Below are 24,085 nucleotides of genomic sequence, written 5' to 3'. Positions count from 1 at the left end.
CATCCCCAGATCCTACCACAGAAGTATCGAACAGAAGGAAATAGCTGTGTTGGGGACCAGAAGAGATTAAGTGCTGGGCTGAGAGCCCCTGACTAGAAACTGTCTTTGCTATCTTGTTTTGGTTTAGAGTTTGGGGGTGAAGGGGCTCAGAAGGGAGGAAGACAAAAGTGGCAGGTAATTGCTCAAGGCAACAAGGCAATCTTTGATTTACACAGATTCTGGTCTTTGTCCTAACCTCCATAATGAGTAAGACTAAGTGCCTGTGTCTTCATGATGCCTCCCAAAGGGCTGACAAAGATTGGGTAAAGATTCAGGAGGGCTTGGAAGCAACTAGATTAGGTCTGGCACTGAAAAGGAGTTAAAATCCAGGAGTTGTGCATTTAATTGTAATCAACTTCTCTTTACCAAGCCTCCCTCAGCTGTGTTTTTTCCTTTCCCATTATCAGAGCTAATGAAGAATTGTCTGTTACATTGGTCTTGCACTGAAGCAGTTGTCCGAGAGGAGCAAAGGTGAAACAGTCTCCATCACTGCAAAAAACCCACATGTACTGGCAGACAACAATGGATTAAACACAATCACAGGGTTCATTTGTTTTTCATTTGGTGTTTTTGGGGGTTTTTTGGGTGTGTTTTTTTTTTTAGAGTACTTAACTCTATTAAGGTTATTTTAAATACAGATGTCTCATTCACTACTGTAGTGGTATATGTGCTGAAGTCATTCCAGAATATTTTAATTGCGCTGCTTGCTCGTTTTCCCTTTTTCCCACTCTAATGAGAAAGTCTCAAAAAACCCAAAACAAACAAACAAACAAACAAACAAGAAAACTCACCACACATGAATTATTTTATTTCCCCAAGTACTTGGCAGGACAGCAGATTCAGCAAGCAGAATCATGGCCAGGAAGCAGCTTTTAAGTTTATGGACATGGAGGCCAGTGACATAAGACACATACACTCTGTATCACAGTGGCCTGCTACTGAATTTCCACGGTGGGTCAGTGACTTGATTACAAAACAGTGGAAATAAGAGATCAAATAATTTCCAACACAGCCAATCTATTAAAATAAAGTCTTGTTGGGTAAAAAAAATATCAAGAATTGGCAAAAGACAAGCTAGTAAGGTTCCTTGCCTTAAAAGATAGCACAGACCTGAGTTTGAAATTAAAGGATCCAGTACTGGCTTAAATCAGTCTTTAGTATATATATGACTTTTTGAAGTATCATGCATGGCTTCATTCAACACATGGTCTATCAGGATTCTAGCTATACAAAGAAGAAAGGCAGTACCCTACAGAACCTGTTTCTAACTCACACTTCTGATCTTTACTCCACTTTGAAGAAATTCTCAAATTGTTTTTATCTCTGTCATGTTTGAGTTATGATAACAATGTCCAAGTACGGTCAGCTAAATATCTTCAGTGGATAATGTAGAGCACTGAGGAGCTCAGCTCTCTCCACCAATGGTAGAAGTCAAGGCTTGTCTCCTGAGCTACTCAGCAAGAACTGCAATACTGCATTTTCAATGTTTATAAAACCTACAGAACAGACCAAAATCTTCTTTTATGCAATAAGGATGTGTTTCAGAGCACTACTAGCCTTGTGTTTTAAGGGCATTCACATATGATGAACCAAAGCTTCAGAATACCATATAATCCACGAATATAATTGTAGTTACAATCCTCTACTAAGACCCAGGTCACACAGAAGAGATAAAAAGCAGCAACAATACAGGGGAGTTAAAGCATCCTCTCAAACAGCAAGCTAACTATCTTAATCAGATGGTTTGTAATGATCGGCCTAGACAATTTGCTGAAAAGGTCAAGGTTTCCTTCGTGGACTAGGAAACTGAATTTCAGGTGCCAGTATCCTACTATCTTAAGACATAATAACACAATACAGTTCTTCTGGAAGCATGGTCAGGGAATTTCAAATTGCCACCAATTTTGTCAGAGGGAATCCTTAAATAGCCCCTTGACCTTCAAGACTTAAAGAGTCTTGAAGTTCTCCATGATTGTCAAGGCAGCAGCTGGTTGAAAAACAAACATACTCTGGTCTTTGCTTTATTGTTGATCTGTGTGATGTTCTTCTTTTGGCTACTTTATGTGTTGTTCTGTGCAAACAACTGGACTATGTGGGAATGGAAATAGTCTGTGTAGCGAAAAACCATCTAATTTTTAATTTTCTTTTAAGATGACATGAGGAAATTCATTCTGAAACAGTGCAAGTTAAATGTACAGTTAAAATTAAAAACAGAAACATTGTTCCAGAAGAAAGAGGAAACAAACTCAAAATACTTAATGAATTTTCCATGCATTGCTGCATCCGACCAGTTGTATTAATCACACCTTACAAATGTATTACACCTTCTCACCTCCCAAAACTGCACATATTTTAGGCATGAGAAAATTAAACCTATGTAGAATTGCAAAAATGTAAGCCCCTGAAAACAGGTCTTAAAGAGCCTTATCAATCACACTTGCAGCAGTGCTAAGTTGGAGATCTTGGATTAAACAGACACTAGTGACTGGTTTGATTTTGATGTTTGGAGTTATTTTTTTATTTCACTGTTTGAGTACTTCACAGGAGAAACATTTATAAAAAATGTGTTCATGTTAGCTGGGACAACACACACGAGCCAGTTGTTGAGGCCAACAACACCCCTGAAGCAATGCTTCAGTGCTAGATTGTGGAAATAGCAGAGCAATCCAAATGAACCTAGAATTTCAAGGGAGCACTCTCTCTATCCCTCTAATTGGGTGGACACTTCAGTCCTTGTTAGAGCACCTCGGTGATTCATTTGTTGTTTACTGAGGCATGTGTTGGAAGAGTCCACTGGCATGCCTTTGAGGGTCACAGAGAAGCCTCCTCAATTGAAATTAAAAATCTAGTTGTCTTTAGCAGCTTTTTAATAAACAGGATTGCTTTGCTGAGATTTAGAAAGAAATGTTTGTCCTTGCAAAAGAACACAGGGGGCTGTGAATATTCAGATTAGATTTCTACAATGATCAGGTACTATTAACACTCAGGTTTCAGTTCAAAATGAATAGTTTCCCCCTCCTCTCCAGAAGTTCTTCTCAATGAGTCATTCTTACCATTACACCTTTCTTACTCTCAGAGGCAGTGTCTTTTATAGACACTAGAGTCTTTTTAACAAACAGCTTTCCAATCAGACCTGCATTAGGTGAGAAGCAGGAGTGCTCCAGCACCTCGTCAAGCACAGGTTTGTAAAAGACCATGTGCAGCACAGATACACACTGCCTAGCTTTAACACCAGCTACACTAGTAGTCATGTGGCTATCCCAAGTGCAGTGTGGGCTAACTATTTGTGTATTCACACTGCTGCTTGCATGGTTTCTGCAGATAGCTGAACTCCTTGTTGCCATGCAACTCTAGCACATGTTGAGCTAACTGAAAACTAGTGGTGCAATCACATCATCACCAGCAGTATAGAGGTGCCATAAAATTCACCGGCAGAGGAAGGAAGCAGCTTTAGATCCAATTATGCAGCTTGGCTGGCAGGGACAGCAGGGTAGCCTTCAGGTGTAGTCGCCCATGTCCTCCACGCTGGGTAGCTTCAGCACCAAAAAAACACAAGGCATCACCCTGGGGTGGTTGGGCCAGAAAGCTTCATTAGCTCACAACTTGACTCCAAATCACAGTGCTTTTTTCAGCCTGCTCTCCTCAATGGCTTTGAGCATTTATATCAGGAATGATACAATTAGCCATATACTTGTTATATGAGAGTAAGTGAAATCACACTTTTTACAAGCTTAAAGTCCTTTGTTCAGTGCGAGTTTGTTTTAGCATAGCAAAATCACCAGAAAACAAGGGCAGCTGTTGTGTTCCTTGTAGCAGAAGTAACCCTGGTTTGCCATATATGGCACTTATGCGGACTGTGCTGAAGGAATGACACTGAACCCATCAATGTTTATATGGTGGATTCAGTCTCTATAGTGCCTTTCATTTGTAGAAGACTGCAAATATAAGGTGGCAGGAGCTCGAACATTACTGTAATTTCTCATGTTGCCATTTTGTAATTTTTCAGTTCAGGTTGAAGTTAGGAAGGACCACTAGATTTCACAAGCATTTCCAAAGAGCTATATGCACAACAAAGCTTTATAATGAAAGATGAAACTGATATAGTTAACATTGATTTTTTAAAATGTTATTTGTATTCAGTTTAATTCAATTGAAAAGAATGAAACAAGGACAACTTACTACTCCAGGCAACGCAACACTAGAGCTAGTACTGCAACACTCAGCTTGAAAGCAGAACTACGGGGCACAATGGAGTATAAGGTACTGGTGCTTACATTAGTGGAAGCAGTGGGGTAAAACACACATGAAATCCTACAGGAAGAGCCCAAACATTCTCAGAAAGATAAAATTAGCTCCCACAAAGCATCCCCCTAAATTTGGCTATGGTGCTGCTGGTAACGGAGCTAACTACCACAGCTCTAAAGCTACTGAAGGCACTACAGGCTTATTCTTACTTCTATGGCTGCAATATAAACAAGCTGAATATTGTGGATCTAGAGCCATAGATGGATTAGTTTTGGTCCAACTGTTCTTTCCCAGATAAAATCAGAAAATACGTGTACTTGCGGTTGGTTTCAAAAATCCCATTAGTAGTTGTTTCTTTGTACTGTGTTGCCTCAGGACATGGTAGAAAAGACTTCTGTTGAGGGATTTTGGTAGGTGGGATGTACCCAGTGAGTTACTGTATGAAAAGACAATATGATAGCTGGGCTCATCTCATCAAATACAGCTTTAAACAAGAATAGTACATTTACCTCACTGCCTTGACAAATTCTCATGTTTGGCTAACAATCCCAACTTCCCCTCCCACAAGCAAGTGGTACCATTTTCCTGCAGCTAAACGGCTGACACAGTAGACTTAAATAGATAAAAAAACCCTGTACAAAATGGAGCTCACTGAATCACCATCTCTTACATATTCTAAGAGAGAAAACCACACATATTCATAAATTATGTCGAGCAGCTAGCTACAGGATAAAACATTTCATAAAAATCACAAAGTTCCTGTTTACAACAGGATTTCTCAAATCAGCACCAATGTAGCAATTTGTTATGTACAACACATTTCGATTCCTGCTTTACTGATCTAATTCTGTCAAGGAGTATAACCTGTAGGCTCAACCTATTTTGTAGTGGGAATCAGGAATTACATACGAAACAGAAGAACTAAAATATCCTTGATATTTAAAACAAACTAGAGTGACTTACACTAACGGGGGGGGGGGGGGGGAAAGAACCCCTTTAAACAGATTATAAATATGTATTATGGATTGAAATGTAAGTCATCTTGATTAAAACTGATGGAAATCCCCTAACTGTCCCCCAGTCAGCCTCAAAAAACATTAAGAAACACTTGGAAGTATGAATCCAAGTTTCCAGTCCAGTCTAATAGTTTATTATAATAACCTGCTCACTATTTTTAGTATTTGAATCAAAAGACAACATTAAAGTAAGAACTTAGTGAGCCTTCTGCAGCTCTCTTTCAGTGCCAGCATCATAATATTCCCTGAAAGGTCTGGCTCCTGCACAAGGCACAGAAGTGTCAGATGCACCAAGGCATCCCATTATTCACCATACCACTTTACTCACACCTGAGCTTTGTACATTAACCTCCATTCAGGTGCAAACAGGATTATATCATAAGGGTTACATCTTGCTTTGACACAAATAGAAACAGCATAAAAAGACCAAAAAAAAAAAAAAAAGTTTTGATTTGAGTAGATCTTCATTTTCATAGGCATAAAAGACGTAGACAGTCATCAGAGGTCACAGTTTGAGTTAACTCATTTCTGATTTCCCCTACTAGAACTCCCTTCTCAGTTCAGATGTACAGGGACCTTTAATCAGATCTAGATTTTGGGTCAGATTTAGCTATTTGGCATTGAGGGAATTAACTTATTAGATTCTAAACAAAAAAATCATTTTATTGGAAGACTGATCAATTGGTTTCAATCTGCAAAATGTTGCACCATATTTTTTTAATTCTGTAATGTGATATTTCCATATTCTAGTCATAAGATGGATAGTCTTTAACATGTAGGTTTAGATTAAAAAAAAATGCTTAGAGGAACAACATTTAAAATTATTACAATCTGGAAATGAAGGTGTAGTTAAGTGATACAGCTAAGACAAATCAAATTGCTTACTGTTTCAAGTGGGATGGGTCCACTGCCCACTTGCCTTCCCTTGCAGCTGGTCCAGCTCTTACCAGAGCCTGGAGCAAGGTGATTCAGCCCAATGAACTGGGAGAAAAGAAGCCCAGCCAGAGGAGGGGGGAAAAAAAAGAAAGAAAGAAAAAAAAAAAACCACCACCCACAAAGCAAACAGGGGAGAGCATGCAGCCAGCCCACCCTAAGGAGCTGCTGATTCAGCTCATTTGTTCTACCTGCATCCCTGAGGTTGAAGTATCTAAAATCATGGATGGGATTCATTCTCAAATAAGGAAAGAAGCCCACAGATTTTAACATAAATTTAAGTTTTTCATGCTATGTAATTTGCCTCTAACATAAAGCAGCAGGATCAGATCTGTGGTTAAGATTCATGCCAGGCATTTAATTGGCAGTCGAGGACTTGAACATCTTCCCAGAAACTCCTACAAATAAAAATACTGCAAAACAGAAGGAGTAGCTACTCAGTTTATGCATCCAAACAAATAGACTGGCTTTATAGTAGAGCTACATGGCAAAGAGCTCTCCAGCCCACCAAAAGATTGGTACTTATGGCATTTTTATATGAGCTTTCATAGTTAGACAAATTATTAGCCACAGGTTTAAACCCTTTGCTTAAAGACAGTAATTTTATATATAAAAGAGCATGCTTCAACTCCTCTTTGTCCATTTCAGATCTGAACCTCAGCTTTCAACACCTTGGTGAGTGCTTTGGCCAGAGATATTCTCCTGCCAATTGGTAGTTATAGCTTGGAGTAGCCAACTTCATCAATAGAGGCTGAGACCGACCCAACCAAAACTGGACAACAGTCTGCGGAATGTGTTAGCCACTGGCTTTACAGGAGACAAATCTAATTCTCCAGCTGGAATCAGCAAGAACAACAATTTGAAACTTAACTGTCTATATGGGTTTCTTATGCATTAAATAATCAGCAAGTTCGAAGGGTGTAAGTCTGTCCTTTTTTTTCAGCTAGAAATAAAACCCTGAATGATTATTCCTACAGAATTTGACCATCAAGGACTCAAATATTTTCCAGAAGAAAACATTTCATTGAAAGATTCATGGCCAGCCCACTGTCATGGCCAAATCTCAAACCATTGTATGACAACATTTGAAAAAAATAAATGTAAAAGCAGATAAAAATTATAAACTCAAAAGCACTCTTGACTAGAAACTGATGCTAGAATTTTTCATCCTATCAGCATTTCACTTTCCATTTGGTGAAAAAAATGCAAAGGATGTGGCGCTATGCAGGAAGCTACAAAATCTGTTACAATACTTCACATTTCAGTACCTCACATTATAGTTTTTGCAACAAGTTTTCTTATTGCTGCACATCCTCAGGGCACTTTAGCATTAGGCATAGGCTTTAAATTAACACTCATTAGTTCATAATCTTGTAGGCTACTGGATGTTTTAGGTCTAAAACCTCCAAACTCTGTGAACTGTACTATTTATTAAGTGGTTAGCTACCTTATGGTAGAAAATGGAAATGCTTTCACTACCCTACTGTTGCAAACACTAGTCTCAAAAGCATACTCCAATTCTGACATATTAACTCCAGGGTTCCTTTTAAAGTTCATGTTTATCTTCACTGTCCTGCCTCCTGAATAGAAAAGATTTTTGTAGAAGCACACTAATCTATGACAAATCATCCCAGCACTGGAGTTTAAACATTGTAATACACATAGCACCAGAAGATAAAAATTAGTTTTCTAGGGCATATAAACCCTTGGACAAAGTTCCAGCATGGACATTTTTTCAGCACATCATCTTTTCTTGCGCCATCATCTTGCTTAGCTATTGCTTGTACTGCAGAGTTGTATAAGGCAGCTAATGAAACAGGCTTGGTTGGATCATTTGTAAACCACCAAAACACAGACAAAGCCACCTCTGATGTAGGGTGTTTACTCAAACTCAGGACAAGCAAAGACCACTGACCACCCCAAACCCACCATCCTCACTTGATAGTTCCCACACAGAGAGAAGTACCCACTGGAGAGAAGTAAAACAGCACTGCCCCATGTTAGCACTAGTATATACTACCTACCTACCCTGGTATGTGTTACTGCACAGTAGTATGAGCTGGCCTAGCCAATACAACTTGAACACACTGCCTTCCCTCACTGCCACAATTACAAGGTCTGCTGTTTCTCATGTAGAGGCCCACATACTGGAAAAACAATTTCTCAGTTCTGCAGAGAAATTTATAATTTCCAGTATGCCAATTCATAATTAAAATTATTCATTTTATTAATATACTAAGATCTAATACCAGGGAGAATACCAAGGAGAAAGACAAGATTAAAAGCAAACAGATGACAGAACAGTGGGATTTAATGTTTTTTCAAATGCTTATGTATTACCATTGCAAACACCAGCACTGTTATATCACATAAGAGCATCATACCAAATCAGTTCTGTCCACCCAACCATCCAAATTACTGTGAAATTTTAGCAGCTCACAATTCTGCCTTTATTAGTTGAATTTAAAGGAAATACTCACTGCTCAACAATATAAATAAAAGCAGAATAAAGCCCACAACTCTAGTTCTACTCCCAAACACACCTCTCTCATTGAGAGGTTTGCTTCAGCGAATGCCATTAGACTGTTGTGCACAGCTTGAAATCCATACATTGATGAATAATCTCATAGTTAGCAACTAAACAAAGGTGAGCATTTCCTCATCTCCATTAATAGTAAGATAGGGGCAGCTAGAAAACAATCTGGTTCATTAAACAGAAACAAAGGTACAAATCCTGCGTGTGCTTCCTAAGAGCACAACACAATTTCCAGCAAGCATATATAGAAACTTAAATAAATCTCAGGTGGCCCTCAGGTGCAAAAAGGTTGATTGATTTCAAACATGTAGTCCAAAGAAGCTGTAGCACACATAGCCACTGGTATTGTACCAGGAACTTCAACAGCAGTTGCCCACCTGGACACAAAAGACAGATTGCACGAAGATATTTGTGCAGCTAAACATGAAATCTATTCAAAACCCTTTATGAATACACAGCAAGGATTTCTTTAGGAATGAGCCTAATTTCTATCAGGCTTAATCTTCAAATCTAATGTTACTATGCCATAAAGTTTGTGCAACCATGTGTTGAAAATGTGTGTATAGCCTTTGTTACACAGATTCTCTACTCATCTGTAGAACAACCCAACAAACATCTCTGCACCTATAGACTAAGTAACAAAAGACAAGCTATTGTCATACTGATCAGTATTGAACAGCTGTCCTCAGATGCAGTCACAAAATTTCATTCTGGGCCTACAGACTAAAGTTTTCATACCTAGCCACATGACTACATATCCCTATCTTTAGTAACTGAAAAGCTCCAACAATTTATGTGAGCTTTACTCTCCTTCTTGTACATCAGCCACAATTTGAAGCATGGCCTCGAAGTTCCATCATGTGTCAGGAATTCTGTCAAAAGCCCTATGAGAAATCTCTGTTTAACAAGATCCACTGGGTTAAGATAAAGGGCTTTACTAAGAAAAAAATAGATAATACAATGCACAATTACCTTAGCCTATTTGCAGAAAAAGTACAGCAAAATGCAGTAGCAGCAGCATAAGGCAACGACCTACCCCACCCCCTGATCCACAGCCCACCCAGCAGAAAAACCCAACTCCCCAAGCTTGGAAAACCAAAAGAAGAAACTAGAATAGGAAGCCTCTCATGTTACAATATGAACTTTAAACACCATATTACTCTGCTCCAGCCAACACTTTCATTTTGTAGGTGGCATAATCCATCATGGTATGAGTATCTGCAGGAGATTCAACTCAACACATGACAAGCATGTCCATAAAAGCGTATTAGCAGAGAGTTTAGCTTCTGATCTCAAAACAGAGCTCTGGCATATGACTATGAAATGCTTGGAAATTACTTTATTTGAACCAAACTAATTTCTGTACATCCAAGAAGCAGTTCACACCAGAAGTCACCCATGTGTCTGATCCCACAAATCACAGGGCTGGAAGGGACCCCAAGAGAAGTCTAGATACTTCCTCTTCTTGCCCCAAGACAGAATGAGTTACATTTAAGTCATCTCTCCATGACTATTGTCTTATCTCTTCTTAAGATAACCATCTTCTTCTTGGACTTGCACAAAATCAATGTGTTCATTTTTCCCTTTCATAGGTCCTGTTTGATCACTTTTATTGTTTACACTAAACAGTATCTGACTTTTACATGGCGTATGAGCCACTGAAGAAATATCTTATAATGTTCAATGCATAATACATGAAAGCAAAGTCTTAGGTGTCCATTTTAGGACAGTTTAAAAAGCAATTCATTTTAATTTTGTAGCAAACAGCACAACTAGAAAGTGGATCTCTCTTACTCTTTTTTGTACTTTTCTGGTTAACAACATTTTCTTTATGGCAATTCTGACCACATATTCTTTATGGCTACCATATACAGTCTTTACTAGAAATGCCTCCATGGACAAAGAATTTTTACTGTGATTTATTAATTTCAAATTATTTTAACTCAGATTACTGACCATCTTCCATCTGCTACACATCAAATAGCAAATATTTTCTACATACAATCTAAAGTTATGTTTATCTATTCAAACAGTGGAAATCCCATTTCTTATGAGACAGATGTCTCCCTGTTTCCATGAAGAGCTTTAACATGATAGAAAGTTATGAGGTGTATTGCTAATATTAAAAAATATGCCATCATGTTAATTAAGATAAACTCTGTATTTTTTATTTCAGATGAAGAGCAGCTGGGAGGTATTCCTGGCTGTGACTTCCTAACTTTGAAATACGGTCTCTTAGGAACCATGAGCAGATTCAACCACGAATAACTAAATGTGCCTAGATACATGAAGTTATATTTAACTATCTCCCTAGTTAATTGGATCAGGGAACCAGAATCATATGGCTAGATTAATTAAGACAAACCAGAACATTTGTAGTAAGTTAGTTATCTGGTCTCCTTTCCTTCAATGAACATTGCTAGCACAGAAGCTGATGACTGGCACTTCTGACTGTATGCCCCATTGATGCATTCCCACCAAAGTCACTGCATTTGCAAGACAGCAAAGAAGGCTCCCGTGGACAGTATCATCTTATTTGTTTGTTTTGAGAAGACTGAGTAGCCAGAGAAGGTCCTTTCCTGGAGAAATCCCTGAGGCTGCTCAGAGAAGTTTCTGGACACAGCACAGTGAAAAAGGTGGGAGATTCAAACCAGCAACCTGCAGCTCAAGAGGAAAACTAGAAAAATTATACAAGCAGCATGTAGCAGATCCACAGTAAGACCATAAAGGTGTTGGAAAAGAAGTTTGGGACTAGGAAGGACTGTGGAAATTTGCTGTAATGCAGAAAAACACTGCATGCTTGAAATCAGTATTAGCATTTGAAACTTGCAAGAGGTCATAGGTAGGTATCAGGCAGTGAACAAACCTTTTACCTATCATTTTGATTCTCTTATCACTGTAAATTTTCTCTTGAAGGAGCTAGCTGAGATGAGCAGTTGTAACTGTAATGAATATAATTTGAGGGTTTTGGTTTTCTTTGGGAGCCCAATGTACAGATTATCTAAATCAATATACTTCAGTTCTCTGGCCCCCTACTTGGGGACCTTCCACAGTGGTCAAAGGTTATTTCGTGTCCTCACTCTCTATGTGTTGACAAGCTTGTGCTTCAGAAAAAGGCATATATATTTGCCATCATGAACTCATTTGGCCTGAACAGAACCTTCATCTTAACAGTATTCATAATGAATCTGCACAGCAATCATGCTGTTGCCTCCAATCATTTATAGATGTTGTGCTTTATTCGGACACAATGAAAATCTCAAGCAATTAGAAGAGGATCCAAAGAAGGGTTTCTCTATGAAAGCAACTCAGACCAGTATGACTGTGACAACTAGAGGCATTTATGCAATATGAGGCACAGCAAAGCCACAGCTTGACAGACAAGCTTTGTCTATTACAATAGCAAATGTTTCCCCTAAAAGTGTGTTTTGGAAGGTTTTGCAACTCACAAATGTAGTTTAATTATAACCCTACAGCAATTTGTTTAATGTCCAAAAGGAATCAAACAAATAAGTTTCTTTTTGAAAACAAGACTGACAGTGCAAGATATCGCAAACAGGTTTGGGTTTGGTTGGTTTTCATTTAGTCAAGTGGCAGTTTTGCTTAGAACTAAAACATGGTGTAAAAAGGAAAAATTTCTATTCCCTTTCAGTCAGAGAAAAATGTAAGAAATCACATTAATATTTTCCCAAGTGATAAGAAAAAAGTGTTGAATGCTTTTGGCTGGCAGATCTCCAAGATTTCCATATTGTTACAGGATTTGCATAAAAACTTTGTTTAAGATCAAGTTTTTGTGTTGGTATGATCTCACTCTAGTGAACTTACAGACTGGGGAGCCATACCCATGCAAACAGCTGGGGTCTAGCAACAATAATTTCAGAGTCTGGAATTAAAGTGATTTTGTTTGGATTAAGTGATTCTGTTCTCATATCCCTGCTTTGTATTAGACAGGAATACTAAAGCTGATGAACAGTTGTATATGTACACTTAAGTGTTTACTCAAGCTTATGACACAGATCTTTCTGCATTCTGAATACCTGCTAATGCACATATCACATGTTAGTATGTGATTAACAAGGTTTCTCTAAAATAGGTTGAGTTACTCCACAGCTGAAAATAAGGAGTTCTAGAGAGGATAACTGAACAGATCAGCAGCATAAGCAATTGTGGTAATTTAATTGAAGTAAAGATAAATGATCTCCAGGGACATGGCAAGGAAGGATGCCGTGAGAGCTAGCTGTAAAACAAGTACAAACTTTTAGACACCGGACTAGATGATCTTCAGAGGTCCCTTCCAAACCTTATCATTCTATGATTCGGTGAATTTTTTTTACTGCAACATATTTACAAATATTTGCAGAGACAGTAAGGTATATTCCAACTTGTTATCATAGGAAGTTTATATCAAGAAGCATATTGAATAGCTTCTTTAACTAGGAGCAAATGTGACGAAGAACTTTGGGTTGGAAGTAAAAAGGAAACAAACCAAAACCAAAACAAACAACAAAAAAAGCTGCTAAGTATTTCTATTCTCAGCCTGTAAATTTACACCATTGCCTCACAGTAAACTCCTGGACAGACTTTTTGGTCTTTTTCTGAACAACAAATCTGTCAGTGCAGAACTTCCTTTGCTCCCTACCACTTCTGTGTTGCAGATGGTAAGGAACTAGGATGTTCAGTCTCTCACCTTACAAAATTAATAGCTGTGGGAAAGCATGCAAAACCAGTTTGTTTCCCTCGGCACCATCTTCCATGCATTAACTTCAAGTTAGGACAGAGATGGCAAGTATTTAAAGACACTATATTGAGCCTGCTTCAAGCAAGGAGGATTCATTACATTTGTCACTTGTTGACTGACATGTTTGCTTTTCTCCATAGTACCTTGGTGACAGCATTGTTTCAAGAGATGTTTATAAAAACACTGGTAGGTGATCCGCAGTATATAGTTTGAACCCTTGGTAACAGAAACTGACTCAACACTGAAGGCCACTTAGAAAGGTTGTGCTGGAATGGACTGCCAATACAGAGTATTGTTCAGTAAGAAATGAGAAACCATAAGGAGTGCCACATTGCTCTTGCCATCAAGAATTTGTTCATGAATCTCTTAGTTACTGATTCATCTACAGAAGAGAATGACAGCTGAATTTGCAGTGACTTAGTAATTATTCTAGTACTGTTTTAAAAATACTGTAATATTGATTTTTTTTCTTGAGCTTTGTTGAAGATTTTGTTCAATATTACATGCATGGGAAGAGTACACTCAGGTGAGCTATCATTTCAGTATACAGGGCAGCTCTTGCTCAGCTTGGTTCTAAAAGTATTATTTACTAAGGCAATGTCATTGGTTCAAGGCAACTGAATATAAAGAATGGGCTGCTATGTAGAGAGCTGGATGTTCCTCTAAATATCACTTAGGGAAGCTAGCACTGAGGAAATCATTAAAATGTACAATACTGGTGGAATGCCAGACAGCCACAAGTGGCTTAAAAGGGCTTCTCCTTGTGTGTCTGCACTGTGGGATGATTTTCTTCCAGGTGATAAACTCTCAGGGTAGGAATGAGAAGAGGGAAAAGTGTACAGGAATAAGAAAATGGGTAAACCCTTCTTATGAAAATCTTCCCTGTGAATCATACTAGATACATCAGGAAAAAAGATTACCTGCATGGACAACTTGTAACTCTCCTTGAACTCTCACAATTTCCATGCAGTTTTCTAGAGGGCATGAGGGTACTCTTCACTGTGAATGTTGAAGTTATGCAGAGTACATATGGACTATAAATAGGTAAATAATTTCTACATTTCCACATTTGCTTTAGTCTGGTAATTTGGTCACTTGAACTACAAGCTATGGAGCTGCCCTGAGCACTCAGGTATGCTACAGAGGCCTCACACACTCCTAGTGACAGCTCCTAGGGAAACAAAATTACAAAGCAACAGTACGCTCTGTTGCAAAATACGGAATTTAAAAGCCTGGAAAATCTGATCAGATTTTCATTTTTACACTCAGGAGAGCCACATGTCTCAGTTGCTTCACAATGTCTGTAGACCTGAAAAGGAAAGCAAGAGTCAACAGGTAGCTTTCACCCACTCTTCAAGGAGACCAGCTATTCCCAGCACAGACTGTACACTCACTGGTGCAGAGTTTGCACACGAGGGTGCTGAAGGGGAATAGGTCCCCATCTTCAAGCCCTGTTGGTTAAAGCAGCTAGCATATCTTCTTCATTTGCCTCAGCTTTTGTAGTGATGGTAAGAAACCCAGAAAAGCTCTTTTCACCACCTCACAGATGACTGAATTTGCTTCCTCCCACCAGCTCAACACAACTAGTAACAGAAGTCAATCATGCAGTTAGTCATGATGATCCGAATATAAGCAACAGGGAACTGTGCATGAATACAGAATGTCAAAATCATCAGAGCATCGCTTCTAGTGGTGCTAGGTTTCATGCTATCCTTTTCCAGACTCCTAGTTTGGTACCACTTCTAGCCTGGTTTTTGTTTTCATTTTCTTTCTCTCTGAATGAGGTGCTTCACTGCTTTGAGGAAGGATGACTACAGGAAGCTGGTGTAGCAATTCTCATACTCCAGTCTGTCTTGGACACATAGATATACCAGAATTTTTCATGGTCTTACTCTCCTATGTCGATTCTGTGTTTCTGAGTGGGTTTTCACTGGTTTCTACATATTGATTTGCACTTGTTTTGTGCATTTTTCTAAGGCAGTTATATGAGAGTGTTTCAGTCATATTATTGTTGATTCATTCTTTGTTTTGTCTAACTTTGCTTCAATACTTCTCCATAGTTCAGCAATCATCTTAAATTTGTCTAGCAGATGCACATCTACAGCATTCTGACATATCATCATCTTCTACTTCATCCTAAAACAGTAAAGTCAAGCTTTAATTTTGAATATGAGCCCCTCCTTCACTAACCAATCACATAAGGAAAGCAATAAACCCAGGCTCTGTGCTTTAGTGGGGTTAAGCTCTACATCCCATCTCCTATTTAAGAACTACTGAAATAGGAGATGGCCAGCAGCTCCCTGATTTTACTACTGGTATAGCAGGTACTTCAATCTGCCATGTAAAGTCATGATGGTATAGATTTCTGCTGTTAAAATTAATCCTACAGGAAGCTTTCCCATAACAGTTACTAGGCTTTTGACTGGATTAAAATGTTTTACTTCAACATTGCACTCATATCATTGCACCAGTACTATAACCACCAGCATTACCAAGCATCCGTCAACATACCTTTGTAAGCAGCACAAGGTAAGTGGTTAAGACCCAATTTTATTACACATTCCGTGTTGTACCCTTCATAAGGACAGCAAGTGTCCAATCAAAATGAAGATCCTACCATCAATCCTATGGTTTACATTAAGCACAAAGTGCATGCAGCTCTGAATGACTGCTAGGACAGTATACATAGAGGTAAATCTTTTGAAAAGACACTGAAATTCCTACAAGGAGGGAAAAAAAAATAATCCCTGGATCAGCAGATCATAATCATATGTGACATTACTTACCAAACTAAAATCTAAACTATGCAACATGTGACTAAAAAGCTTGTGGCTTTCCCAACACTACAGCACTGGTGAAGTACTTGCTAGCCTATACCCCACATCAGATCAGTTACACAGGCTACTTAATTTCCATTCTGCAGAGCACAATACCAAGCACATCAAAAGAGATCAGCCTCTGATTTATATCTTAAGACAGAAGGTTTTTATTAATAAAACTGTTTCCTCCGAGTTAAATTCCATTAACCATACTTACGAGGGAATTACTACACATCTTGCTCCCAGGCAAAGCCAGACCATTCCACATGTGTTACAAATCAGTATCTCTTTACATTTATTGGTGTGCTGAAGAAAGACAAAGGATTTTATTTTTAGATTCTGGCAAGCCAGGAATCTGACATGCAGTTTGAGGAATCGTGTTGCTATCAATCAGTTCCCATTTTAAGCTTACAAAATTTCATATTGAACAACCAATACCTACATTTTTATACTAACTGTATTTCTCCATCTTGAAGTAAGCAGCCTAGCTGGTATTGTGCTTTTAAGAAAGACAGATGAAAGATACAAGATGCTGCAAAGCTGACTTTAAAGCCCTTCCCATTCTGCATGAGGTGTTTTCCTTCTTTTCCCTGCATTATTTTCAAATCTTGAAAGCATTTTTTACTAATGCATGAAACCTCCATTATGCTGCATATGGTTTCTATTTTCAAGTCTTTAATGCTTTCAGGAATTTCTTCAATTTCTATAGTTGTTACCTCATTCTTGTCATTCCTGGTTGGCAAACTAAGCCACTCAAGTCTTTTCTTTAGTTATGAAGCTGTATTACTGCATGTGTACAGTACTTCAAAATGGCCTGTCTTGACTACCCTTGCAGAAAAGAAGGTAGGGCCTTGAATACTGATTGATAATTCTTCATTGTATTTGAATATCATCTGGTTTTCTTACTTGAAACTATTGAATTTACAGAGTACCCAATTACACTACACTTACACCTAGAGTCCTAAATCTCTTAGATTGGTCCAGAGGAGTGCCACAAAGATGGTCAGAGGGCTGGAGAAAATTTCTTACCAGACAGGCTGAGGGAGTTGGGTCTGTTCAGCCTGGAGAAAGCTCTGGGGGAGGGAGGGGCTTATAGCAGCCTTCTGGTACCTGAAGGGCACCTACAGGAAAGCTGGAGAGGGAGTTTTCATAAGGGCATATGGTGACAAGACAAGGGGCAATGGATTAGACATTAGTAAGTTCTCTATTACAAGGCTGGTGAGACACTGGAACAGGTTGCCCAGAGAAGCTGTGGGCTCCTCATCCCTAGAAGTGTTTAAGATCAAGTCGGATAAGACTTTGAGCAGCCCTATTTAGTGGCAGGAGTCCTGGGCCATTACAGGGGGTTGGAACTATATTATCTTTAAAGTCCCTTCCAACTCAATCTGTTCTATGAGCAAAACCTGGGATTAGCACACAAATATTTAGGTACAAATGTAGCACTCTCTTCTTGAAGGTGGAAGAGGGGAAAAAAAGTCTGAAATGTTTGTTTTCAGAGTTAGTGCAAAATCAGCTTTCAATGGCATGTTGCTAAATAATTAGTAGCTCAATGGTAGCTGAATGTCTGAAATGCAGCCGCAGTGAAGACTCCCAAGATCTCATGGGAAGGCCTGTTTCTGCTCTGCAACCAGCTTCTGTCTCTCAGCATGTCCCACTGGGTGAGTGCCCGCACAAGGGAGGAATTTAGTATTGTTCAGATGGAAATTGCCCTGTACACAGGAGGCTCTGCTGAAGGACTTCATGGTTCACTGCACGGGGCAAAACTACCAGTGGAACACAGCACAAAGAATACAAGAAGCCTCATTTGGAAAATACAATTTATTCCAGACTTAATGTTGAAAGGTCAAAACACAAAAATACTTAAGGACTAGAGACAGCTCTGGTGATGGTTCTGAAATTCTGGAAGAGTGTGCATACTCCATAATCTTATGGAAAGGATTTGTACTAAAAGTATGCCACTTTCTGAAATAAATCCGTCTTTTATCAGCTGGTTGCTTCAGTGGGCATTCAAATGCAAAAAATCTTGGAGGGGAAAAAAAAAGAAAATAAAAAGGCACCTGATCATTATTTCATGCAATAACTGGACTAGTAATGTTACCAGTTTTACCTTTTAATGTTGATTTATGTCTTATGTCTATTTTTTCCCTCCTGCCCCCTAAAGCTTGGAGCGGTTGCACAAAAATCTCAGAAACAAAAGAATTGTGTGGGTCAAGGTATCTCCACTGGAGACAGCAGTAGCAGCAGATGCCGCATCTTCCTCTGGTAAGGAACTCCCACCCCAGGCTCCCCCTGCTCCCATGCTTAATGGGGAACAGTTACGGAGGAAAAAAAAAACTTCAGCATCTAAAGCCTGGCCACTGGTCTAGGCGGCGCCTGGAAAGCACGAGGCAAGCAAAGAGGAGACGTAAGTGAGATTTTGGGGGGTTTCAAGGCAATGCTTCTTCAAAAGGGCCTTAACTGAAAAAGCTTTAAATACCAAGTAATCGCCATGTGAGAGCCCATAGGGTGTGCATTTTCCAGTGAACGTTTATCACCCTAGAGAGGCCGCAGCAAACTCCATTGTGTCGTCCCTTTAGCAGCCCATCTGCAATACTCTTTTGTAATCTTTAACTCCAGCTTGACAAAAACACCAGTTGTCTTTGTTCATAAACTAACAACCATTAGGTTACAAACCTGTGCATTTCTAAGTGGCTTATGCACATTCACACTACAAAGAAAAGTCTACCTTAATTTCGGACAAGAGCATCTGCTGGGAAAGAAAAGGGGCGGAGGAAGGAGCACAGATGCCAGCATCAAGATGCAACAATTGGAACAAAAGAGATTTCAAAATGTCGCACTAACGCGCACACAAGACAACCTTTCTCTCGAAAACACTGTTTCTCCTCGGCAGCAGACGGATGCTTCGGGGACCGCCCGAACACACAGTGTTCCTCCTTTGGACGGTGCCCGACAGCGAGCACGTTCACGCGGCGTGGCTACCCCCTCAGTGGGCACATCCACTGCACCCGCTTCGGCCCCTCTGACCAAAGGATAATCGAACGGACATGCCGTAGTCCCACTGCTGTAGGACCCCTCCTCCGCCCCCCCCACCCCACCCCCGCCCCGCCTTGCTCCCCCTTTTCTGCCACGGCTGTTTTGCGGGGGACGCTACGAGTCTTCCGCTGCAGGCCGAGGCGGGGGAGGCAGCACCGCTTTCTTTTTCCTTCAAAAATGCCAGATTTTATCTTGGCACGGGCGGGGCCGACACGGGGAAGCTCCGCCGTCGCACACAGTACCAGATGCTAAAGCTACGCCAGGCGCAGTGCAGGGAGTGAATGATGTCAGCCCGCCGCTGAGACGCATGAATTTACTTCCCGAAAGCTAGAGACGAGGAAGGGGGAGCGGCCCGGTGGTCGCAGCGCAGTGCCTTTGTTCCGCCGCGGGCCCCATCCCCCCCTCCTCCGCGCATGCGCGGGGCAGAGACAAAGGCGCGGGTAGGGTCAGCAGAGCTGCCTCCATTCCCCTGCGCACCCAGGCTCGGCCAGCGGCCCCGCCGGGCGATCATACGCCGTGGCGAGAGGGTGGACGTGTGGGTCTCATGTGCATCTTTTCTCCCCGTCTCCGTGAGCAGCCACTACCAGCCGAGCCAGTTCCTTTTGGGAGCCGCCTTTGAGAAACACGCGTGTGCGCGGGGAGAGACGGATCGGGAGATGGTTGTGGCGAGATGTAGCTTGCTTTGGTAGGGGGGAAATGGAAAACGGGGTGGGGAAGAAGAAATAATCTGTGGGAAGAAACGGTGCGGCATTCGGTAAACGTGCATTAAAAGGCGCATCGAGAAGCCGGGTGCTGTGAGCGAAGCCGCACGACGGGAGGCAGCAGCGGTCCCCGCCCGTTCGTGACGGGTGGTTGTCAGCCCCTGCCCAGGCAAGCCCCAGGACCATTCCCGCAACGCCCCGCCACAAGCAGGGATGAGGAGGGCCACGCGTGGCCACGAGGGCAGCGCTGCTCCCTTCCCACCCCACCGTGAGCTACCGCGTCGTTGCCCGCCACAGCGGGTACGCACCGCCCCGCTCCCGGCCGCCCCCGCAGGCTGCGCTCCTCCCGCCGGCCCCGCCCGCTGCCTCCCGCAGCGCAGCGCCCGCGCCGCCGAGCCCCCGCCCGGCGCCTCCCTGCACCATCGCTGCACCCCCCTGCCCTGCCATCTTCTAGAGTGCTGCGTTTCCTTCTCCGAGCCCTGTGTGCGTGGAGCGGTCTGAGGTTTTTTTTGTTTGGTTGGGATTTTGTTTAGTTTTATTGTTTGGTTTGTTTGTTTTTTCATTAGCAGCCTCCTGTTGGAAACAGGCTAAAGGCACCGAAAAGAAATTGTCCATAACCCACTAGTACTCCCACCACACCCATCGCTATCCTCCCCCTCCCCCAAGAAAGCCTATTCGGCATTTAATTTTACAGAATAGACTCGGTCCTTTTTGTGCCTCGAATCCGCGCTAGGCGGACTCCCCTCTCGAGGAATCCAGCTCCTCGCAGCGACACTGCTAAAATGTGCCCGCGCGGGTGGCTCCGGCTCCGCTCTCCCCGCTCCTTCCCATTCAGACGCACACCTCCCCGCATCCGAGACGCCACGGAGGGGAGAAGAAGAAAAACCAAAAAAAAAGAAAAAAAAATTGCACAGCTATAGGGGTCTGCTATGTAAATGGCATCAGTGAGATACACCGCTCCTTACCTTTTTCTGTTTCTCCTCTCTACCCCTGTGTGTTTGTGAGCTGGAGTGTCACAAAGAGAGTCCCAGGTAGCCCGGAGCCCGCTCGACTTCCTCTGAGTGCTGTGGTTCTCCCCTGCTCGCTCGCCGGGACTGGAGTGACTAGTGCCTGCTGGAGCAATGCCGCCGCTACCGCGGCTGCTGCCTCTGCATTTCTCACTCTCTCCCCCTCCCTCTTTCCCTCCCTCCCCCCTTCTCTGTGACAGTCTGTGGGCAGTTCAAAAGCCACACGTACTTATTTATTTATTTTCTAGGCGGGAGATGCGCCGCGCGGCGCTCACACTTAGGGGGCGCACGGACCCGAGGTTTAAATACGACCCTTGCAGGCGGCGACACGACTCGCTCGGAGGTCTGCGAACGTCCCTTGCAGCTTTACCTCCCTAGCCCAAAAAATAAAGAAAAAAAATTTTCAGGGAGGACCGAAGGACCCTGACGAGGACGGAACGGGGGAGCGGGAAGGCAGAAGCTAGGCTCCGTGCCCCAAGGAGAGCGGGCACGGAGCAGGGACGCACATCGATGTGCGGGGCGCTCCTCCACCCTCCGCAACCCCGACGCGGCTGTGCCTCGTGGGGTGGCTGCGAGTCCGGCCCCGGCGGAGTGGAGAAGCTGCCAGGCCCCCAGCCCACATGTGCAGCCTGTCTGGGGAGCGCGGGAACCTGCTTCCCCGCCGGAGAGGGGCAGAAGAGACGGAATAATCCCAGGCATTTGTGCTTTCGGCACGCTTAAGGAGAGGGTCTGCCCGTTAAATACAAAAGGCAAAAAACAATAGAGGAAAGCAACCCGGTTTTCAGGAGAACGGATCTCTACCCGTCGCTCCTACAGCTGAACGTCGCTGTGGCTTCAGGTCTGGTATCCCTCCACTTCTCCCTACCCCGTTTAAAAGCGTCCCTGGGTCCACCCCAGCACCTCCTGCCACAGCAAAGGGCACTGCTCGCACCCTCCCACCTCTCTCTTTTTAAAAACCTGCTGCCAGGTGGTGCCGGGCGCGCTGCGCTCGGCGCTCGCTAGGCGCTACGGGAGCTCGACGGCGGTTAGGATATGGGCCTGGGGCGCCCTCTGCTCCTCGAGTGGCTGCCGGCAGGGCTAGGCGCTGCCTCCCAGGAGAGTGACCAGTCCACCGTGGCCCCACTGCCGGGGAAGGACGGTGAAACAGACCCGCTGGGAGCGAACCGCGGTGGCGGTGTCTCCTCGGGGAAGCTCTGGTTCGGAGGCGTGGAGAGGTGTGGTCCGGCTACCCCACGGCTTCAAAGCCACGAGCTTTCATCATAAAACAAGGCTATTTCCCATTCACGTGGGGACAAGATCCGAGTGAGAGGCGTGTATGTATGGCCCCTGATAAGGATAACTGCAGATTGCGTTTTCAGTAAAGACGGAGCGAAACGGACGCAGGACACGTAGGGGGCAGATGCGGCGGCGAGATTTTGCTGCTGGGATGTGGTGCGCGGTACCGTGTGCGGCACGAGGAGCTCCGCTTCCCATGCATTCCCATGTAGGAAAACTATCGGGCAATAAAATGCATTTGGGGTTTGTGTTTCACGTACCGCGCCTTGCAGCCTGTGACCGCACTGAGCATAGCGGGGTGGACGCGGACCTTAGGAATGGGCGACCAGCCTGGATTGAACGGCGGTTGTTCCCCCTTCGTCACGAAAGCCCCGGACGTGGAGGGAGGCATGAGCACGGCGGGTTCCCCGGGCAACCGCAGGGACAATTCCCCATATTTTCCTGAAACCTTCACATGCTAGCCTTCCCTTGCTTGTGATAGTTTTGTTTTGGTTTGGGGTTTTTGGTTGGTTTGTTTGGGGGGTTTGCTTGGCTGTTTGCTGGCTGTTGGTTGGGTTTTGTGTGCGTGTTTGGTTTGGGGTTTGATTTATTTCTTTTTTTCCTGGTGGTTTAACCCTTGCTCTGCAGCTACGGGGCGCAGCAGTTCGCCATGCCGCACCTGCCCAAATGCAGCATCCCACCCCTCCTCAGGAGCGGTGAGGGGCTGGCTGCGCCTTGCCGCAGCTGGGGGAGGGAGGGCAGGCGATACCACCCCGCTGCGGCTGCACCGCGAGGATGAGGCAAGCAGCATTTACCGTTACATTGGGTAATCGAGGAAAAAAGAAAAGGGGGGGGGGAGGGGGAAAGAGAGAGAAGCCTGCCACGCCCAGCCTTCGAGGGAGGATGCTGCTCACCGCGCAGCGGAGACGCGTCGCAGCCCGCTCTACCTCTGCTGGGAGGGGTCGCCCGCGCCTGCTGGGACCGCGGGAGTCCTCAACACACCCTGGAGACCCGGGATCCACCCACGCGTGTTCCCGGGAGTATCCCGGTGGAGGGAGCAATAACGCCAGCGCCTGCTGAAAGGTGAAAACAAAACCCTCTCCTCAGTTTCTGAGGCAGAGCAGTGGATAAGCAACTGGCAAGATGAGTCCATAATCTAGCCAGCAGGTAAGGCAGAGAGAAGCAGAGCACAGCAGTACATCCACAGAACAGCTCAGTGAGGGGCTGAGGGCCTGGGCTGGGCTGAAATGGGATCCTGGACCATGGCTCAGAGGAAGCCCCAAGTTAGGCTGGGCAGGGCTAACAGTGTCTGTGAGGCTATGACATTTAGACTGTCCAGATTGTCTTGTAAAATTGGCCAACCAGTACCAAACCAGTGTGAAATAATACAATAGAGGAAAAGCTCAGTATTTAAGCCTCTGTTTGAAGGTGGGCTTAGGCGGTCACTGTTCACCTGCATGGGGTCAAGCATTATCTGACTTGATAGGGGAAAGACAAGCTAAACAGGGTTCCCAGTATATCAAGAAAATAAATTTCCTGTGTACTGGGCCATTTGCTTGGGAAAGCCTGTACAAGCCAAAGTGGCATGGAAACAGTCATTGCTGCTACCAGTTTGAGAGAGAATTTGATCCTTTTGCTGTTTCTACCATCTAGAGGCCTAAGATAGCTGTGGTTTACCAGCTAGTATTCTTTTAAATTTTTCTACATGCTAAATTATGTCTCCCTGAACAACCCCCCAAATTCAGAGTTCATCAGATGTTCCCT

At 43.1% G+C, this 24,085-nt stretch overlaps 1 protein-coding gene across 1 annotated transcript in view; it reads right to left on the bottom strand.

Annotated features, from left to right (window-relative positions):
- BASP1 (brain abundant membrane attached signal protein 1) overlaps positions 1-21,231 on the bottom strand; it is a 44,681-nt gene extending 23,450 nt beyond the window's left edge. Inside the window, exon 1 of the mRNA XM_054164173.1 lies at positions 21,026-21,231. The gene's annotated coding sequence lies outside the window, so the exon portion shown is untranslated. The remainder of the gene's footprint in view (positions 1-21,025) is intronic.
- Between the last annotated feature and the right edge of the window lie 2,854 nt (positions 21,232-24,085).

This window comes from Dryobates pubescens, chromosome 9, assembly GCF_014839835.1.
Source record: "Dryobates pubescens isolate bDryPub1 chromosome 9, bDryPub1.pri, whole genome shotgun sequence".
NCBI classification, from domain to species: domain Eukaryota; kingdom Metazoa; phylum Chordata; class Aves; order Piciformes; family Picidae; genus Dryobates; species Dryobates pubescens.
This window is presented reverse-complemented; position numbering and strand designations above follow the sequence as displayed.